Source organism: Sesamum indicum, linkage group LG1 (genome assembly GCF_000512975.1).
Source record: "Sesamum indicum cultivar Zhongzhi No. 13 linkage group LG1, S_indicum_v1.0, whole genome shotgun sequence".
NCBI classification, from domain to species: domain Eukaryota; kingdom Viridiplantae; phylum Streptophyta; class Magnoliopsida; order Lamiales; family Pedaliaceae; genus Sesamum; species Sesamum indicum.
In genome coordinates this window covers 15,432,882-15,439,530 of record NC_026145.1, presented here as the reverse complement: position 1 = coordinate 15,439,530, position 6,649 = coordinate 15,432,882, and positions in this window count along the sequence as shown.

Genomic DNA, 6,649 nt, shown 5'->3' with positions numbered 1-6,649 from the left:
AGCCCATTGCCTGCTGCTTTATTGAACTGGCAAATTCAACAAATAAATCTATTTCAGCCAGACACGTTATCATACAACATGGATGACACATCATGTAGCTTATCAATATATTTGTACACATCACTCTAAAATATCACCAAATTGTTCCAAGTAAATCGGGGCATAAATGAGTTGGCAATTTTGTAAATAACTAATTTTGAAAAATATAGGATCTGGCAGAGTTCTATTCAGCTCATGTATTTCCGCCAATACTTATCCAAATCTACTACAACAGTTTGTTGTGGATGAAAGCTAATTCAAGGAGCTTTTCAATGCAATATGACACTTAGCAATTGATCTTGTATTCAACTCTATACAAGCCTATAAATAGAGGTCATGTGCAGATTTCTGATTAGAATATCAAACAACATCACACTTATTCTCGAACTCTCACTTTCTTGCACCATTTTCTCTTAGCTTTTAGGATATTTCAAGCTTATATTTTACACTCCACGAATATTTATCACTCCCACATCATATTTCACCATTATTCTCATTTTTATTCAAATTTTTCCTTTTATTTCTTCATAATCCGTTACTAACTTAAACATTGGAGTACTAACCTCTGTTTTTGCATGGCTAGTTCTCTGATAATCTTAGAATTTTCTTGAAGATCCTTCAACTCTTGTGGTGTGGCCAAATTTGTGGTACGCATCACAATCCATCTTGAATTCATGATTATACTAATATCTTTCATCAATTCTGTTATATTATTAAAATTGACTTTTGATTGACTAATAAAAAATTAAACATTAAAAACCTACATAAGACCTGTCAGAACTCATATAGGACCCATAATCTATTTACATAGAATCATATTAAATCCACGTTAAGAAATTCTATACCCAAGCCAACCCAAAACAAAGTGAGTTGGGTTGAAACTATAGGTTTCCACTCATATTACCACCCCTTAGTGGATTGATTTGTATTCTTGAATCTACACTAGTGACATAACAAGTATATCATACTTATTATGTAATTGATTTATGAAAAAAATACAATTTTAGTCCTATTTAAATTAAAGTTTGCAATTAAGTCTTGTAACTTTATAAATATGGCAATTTTAGTCCTTTTCGGTCAAATTTGACAAGACAATTCTATGTCATCAGCTATGTATAACACCTAAATTAGGGCTTTCGATGAATTTGATGATGTGGCAGTCCAGACACGTGTGTTTGGCTAAATTTATTTAAAATATTTTTTTAACTTGAATGATACTTTTCTGGTTGATTTTATTTGCTAACACCTAAAAAATGCCGTAATTTTGTGGAAAAGTTAATTTTTACATCGATTTTATTTAATCATAGTTAATAATAATTATTTACCATAATTTTTAGCCATAACCATTGATATTGTAGCCAATAATAATTTTTTTCTAGTGCATGTATTTTTCATCTAATAATTAACGAAAAATACTAATTAATGACTTCTCTAATTATTGAATGAAAATAACATGTAAAGATTAAAATTAAAAATTAATTCAACTTATAGGATGCAATATAATAAAATCGAAATAAATATGATTAAATAATTCAAGAAAAATACAAACATATAGGATCAAAAAATGCGATTATCGCTGACAACAACATGCAAATTATGCTGCTTGCATAAGTTATAACCGTCCAAGGCCCCCAAAGAATCGTTCCATAGCCATCGCGACATGAAAGAATCAACGCCCAAAAATATTCCAAAAATAGCAAGAAAAAGAATTAACCACAAATATTAATCTCTAAAAATAGCAATTTTGGAGGTATAAAAAGCCATGAACGACAACCCACTTTCCTCAATAAAGAATAACACAACAACTCAGCAACATATATAAATAAAAAATAAATTACTGTGTTCCCACAAATTCACACACACACTCCCCCTCTTTGAAGTTTTCGTCGTCGCCATGGATATGAGGAAGATCGCACTCGTCGCTCTCATCGTCGTCGCCACCATTAGCTCTGTGGTGGCGGCTGGTGACCACAGCCACGCACATGCACCGGCAGAAGCCCCTGCAGGCCACGATGCAGCCGCCCCTGCAGGCCACGACGCAGCCCACGCCCCAGCCAGTAATGCACTTGCTGCTGCCTTGCCTGCTGTTGGATCCTTCATGGCCGCATCTGTCTTCTCCTTCTTTGCCCTCTATATGCATTAGGGTTAAAGACTACTTCTTGCACTGAATAAATTTTTAAATATAAATATATATATATGTAAAATAACTATGTAAGTTTTGAAGGATGTGCATGTTATGATGATAGATGCACATGCATTAGTATAGTATATATACATGCAATGTATCCATACGTCAATGGCTAAATAAAAATATGTTTGTTTCTGAATATTTTTAATTATGTGTCATCATGTTTGTCGTTCTTATAATTGAAATACTAAGTCGAAAATGTGCAATTTAAATGCCATTTTATTTCTTTTTACTAATTAAAAAGAGCGTATTGAATTATCGATCAATTTTACTAATTAAAAAGACATATATTTAGTGAAAAGAATTTAATGGACAGACATAACAGAATCATCATAACTTATTCCCACAACTACATACCTAACATACACCGCACGGGAGTGTTTGCGAGGACTTATGTTCTTAAAAACGTATTTATTGCAGAAAAAGTTAAAAATTATACTAAAATTAAAAATGGAAAGTGTCTACAAACGGCTAATTAATTAAATTTACTATTTTGTATATAAGGGGTCGTAAAATAAGAATATATACTAATTATAGGGGTAGCAAAATTGACTTATAAATAAATAATTTTTTTGCAATTCCAAGGTTTCGGGCATCGAATTTTTTAAACTTGTCGAAATTTGATGACATAAACTATTTTTTAAAAAAAATAAACAATGCCACCTAACCATAATATATATAATTGATTTTTCTAAAAACATAATTAATATATTTCATTAAGTATATTTATATTTAATTTTTTCCAAGTAACTATAATTTATATTATTAGGACATTAAATACTAATAAAAACAACTCTTAAATAATGTTCCAACAAACTAATTAATATGATTGTTCATCAATAAGTCCATTTACATGGTTGTAAAAAAGTTTTAACTTTTTCATCAATTAATCACTGACATATTCATATTTTTCTATAGAATAGAAATAATGTCGAATAATGTAGTGAATAGAATGAAAACGTTCATAAATAGCAAAATTATTAATAAAATTGTTTGAAGAGCTCAACATCAACTCTGACTCTGCAAATTTGAAAAATAAATTGCAAAAGGTAATTTCAATAAAAATCATTACAATTAGTGTAAAATAGTATAACTAAAATTAAAATTATTTTTTTAAAAAAATAGAGCAGTTAAAAGCTTTTGGCCCAATTTAACGCTCCAAATTAAACTGTTTTTCTTTTCTTTATTTTTAAGCCACAAATCCAAAAAACACTTTAAGAAGCTATGGTAATCATTCTGTGTTTTTGGTGTCATTTCTTAGCTAATTATTTATATTAACGGTTAATTATATATAGGGTTAGCTAACGAATGGGGGTTAATTATAAATGGGAAAAGGATGTAAGAACAATTTTATATTTCTTAAAAAAAGTATACTTTTTTATTTTTTGAGAAAGTTTAAATATAATTAATCTTAGACTGCATATAAAAGACAGCTATGGAAGGCACATCTTCTACTAAGATTTTTTATTTTAAATTGGACTCACAATATTTTATAGTTCAAATTATATGTACACACGAAATTTACTTTTATTTGTATATTTGAAAATCATGAAATATTTTTGTATGAAGTAAATATAATATATGTCATCTCCTTTGTTTACTTACTGTTGTATTTTTTTTCCTCTCTAAATGACTATTGTCTCATAAAAACTCTAGTTTGAGCTCAATTTTTAATTTTGCATATAGAACTCGAATTTAACTTTTTCTTGGAACATGTTTCAAAACTTGAATCAAATATATCAATTTGAGTTCATTGGAGTTTGATTTTCATAATTAATCAAATCAAACTCAAATACAATACTTAAAGCCCGTGCCCAAATAATAAAATTTTCTATTAAACTCGATTTATTTGCTTCCCTGAATAATTAAAAACAGATTAAACATAACATGTACTCAAATTGAGCAAATTATGTGGCTCACATAAGCTACTCTCCAACAACCACACCAATCACTCCATTCATCCCCACATCAAAGGAGCAACGCGCAAAGACATTCCAAAAATAGCAAGCAAAGGAAATATTAACTAATATTACTTGTAAAAATAGCCACTCTAATGCTATAAAAAGGCATGAACAACCAAGGCACCAAAAACACAAACAAATAACGCATAGAAACAACGCAGGCAGGCAAGACTACGGTGAAAATAACTCTCTACCTCACCCCTCTCTCTTTCAACTTTTCCTTAAGTCTTGCTCCTGCCTTCATCCAACCCTCCACGCCATGGATATGAAGAAGATCGCACTCCTCGCTCTCATCGTCATCGCCACCATTAGCTCTGCCGTGGCGGCTGCCGACCATGCACATGCCCCGGCACACGCCCCTGAAGCCCACGACGCAGCCAGTAATGCAATTGCTGCCTTGCCTGCTGTTGGGTTCTTGATTGGTGCCTCTATCATGTCCTTCTTTGCCCTGAATTAAAGAATGTGACTAAATAAATACGTATATATATACATGTAAAACATCCGTGTAAGATTTGGAGGGATTACAATGTTACGATGATGGATGTACGTACGTATACAATCAGTATATATACATGTTTTTAAATTTGGCTAAATATGAATATTTCTCTCTGTGTATTTTTATGTGTGGTTTCACATTTTATAGTTTAAAAGCTAAGTTGAAAAGGTGCAATAATTAGACTGACATTTTATTTTTAATAAAAGAAAAAAGAAACACATCAAAATGTCAACTTTATTCATGTAATATATAATTTAAACAATTGAATACACAGTGTTCAAACACATTGTCATTTCATTCCACAACATATCGAATACCTTATAATGCATATATGTTATCTATAAAATATTTTATTCATAATATCTATATATATATAATAAAATATGAAATATGTCATCAGTTCAAAGTGGGTGACCGAACAACATTTTCTATTCTAATTTGTTTATTTAATGTACTATTTTTTTACCGGCCTTTCCTTTTTTTTCTTTTTTTTGTGTGTGTGTGTAATATTTTCTGTTCTTTTTCCAATTTTGTTTTTGGCATTTTTTCGTGAATTTAAAAAATTTAAGAAATTAAATTTAATTTTTTCTAACATTAAAATATTTTTTTCTGAAATTAAGTTATTTTTTATAATTAAAATATATTTTTCATAAAATTAAAAATATTTTCTTAAAATGAAAAAGTTTCTGAAATTAAAATACTTTTATAATTAAAATATATTTTTTAAAAATTAAAATATTTTATTTTTTTAATTTTATAATTGGATAATATTTTATCATAAATTATTCATGTTCGTAATGTTTATTACATTCCATTATTTTGTATTTACTCAATTAATTAAATTCATAAAATTAAATAATTAAAATTTTATTAAATTAAATTTATTATTTATTAAAATATATAATTGTATTATTTATTAAATATATAAATTAAAATACTTAACAAAATTTATTAGATTAATTAAATTATTTATTAAAATTTATTAAATATAAAAATTAAATTATTAACATAAAATTTATTAAACATAAAAAATTAGGAATGAGTTTAATCAGTGATTGTAAACAAAATATTACAAATATTTAAAAAAACAAACCGTTCCTACACCCGTTCCTAAAACAATTCTAAAGAAGTCTTGTTCCTAAATATGCTTGATTGTTCCTAAATGTATTGCAACATAAACTAATTCAAGCACCAAATGTTCCAAAAATAATTTCTAAAGTAATTGCAAGAGACTGTTCCCAAAAAAAAAAAATCGTACCTAAAAGTATTTTAAATCTGAAGCACAATAAAATCTCAAATACCGTTCCAAAATACATCACCATATCAAATACACACCGTTCCAAAAATCAAGCATTAGTATTATTATTACCCTTCCAAATAAGACCACTATTACAATACATAACCGTTCCAAAATTAGTCCAATGCGATCCAATAAGATAAATATTTCTTTATATTCGATTTCAAAATAGGAACGGTCATTTGCAGTGTGTTACAATATTCGTTCCAGTTTGGAACAATCTTTCTCCAACTGTTTCAAAATATTTGTATCGCCTACTATTACGACAAAAGGTAAACCGTTTCAAAATCGCTCCAAAAATCGGTTCAAATTAATTCCATCAATACAAAATCATTCCAAATTAAGGCAAAAAAAAAAAATTGTTCCTAAAAAGACAATTTTTTTTTTTTTTTTTGTAGTGATTGAGATTTATTATAAAAAGACAAATTGGTCGGTAATTGGGCTTGAAGACCAAATCACTACTATTTTGAAAGATAAAGAACTAATTAAAATTGCTACATCTAAAGTTAGAGGACCAAAATTTTCAATTCTTTAAAGATACCGGACAAAAATTACAATTAAAAAAATTCGAACTTGGACTATCACGTCATCAAATTCGTTGAAAGCCCTAATTTAGATGCTAATATGGTTAATAACATGAAACCAAATCAAGGTTGAATTTAACCCTT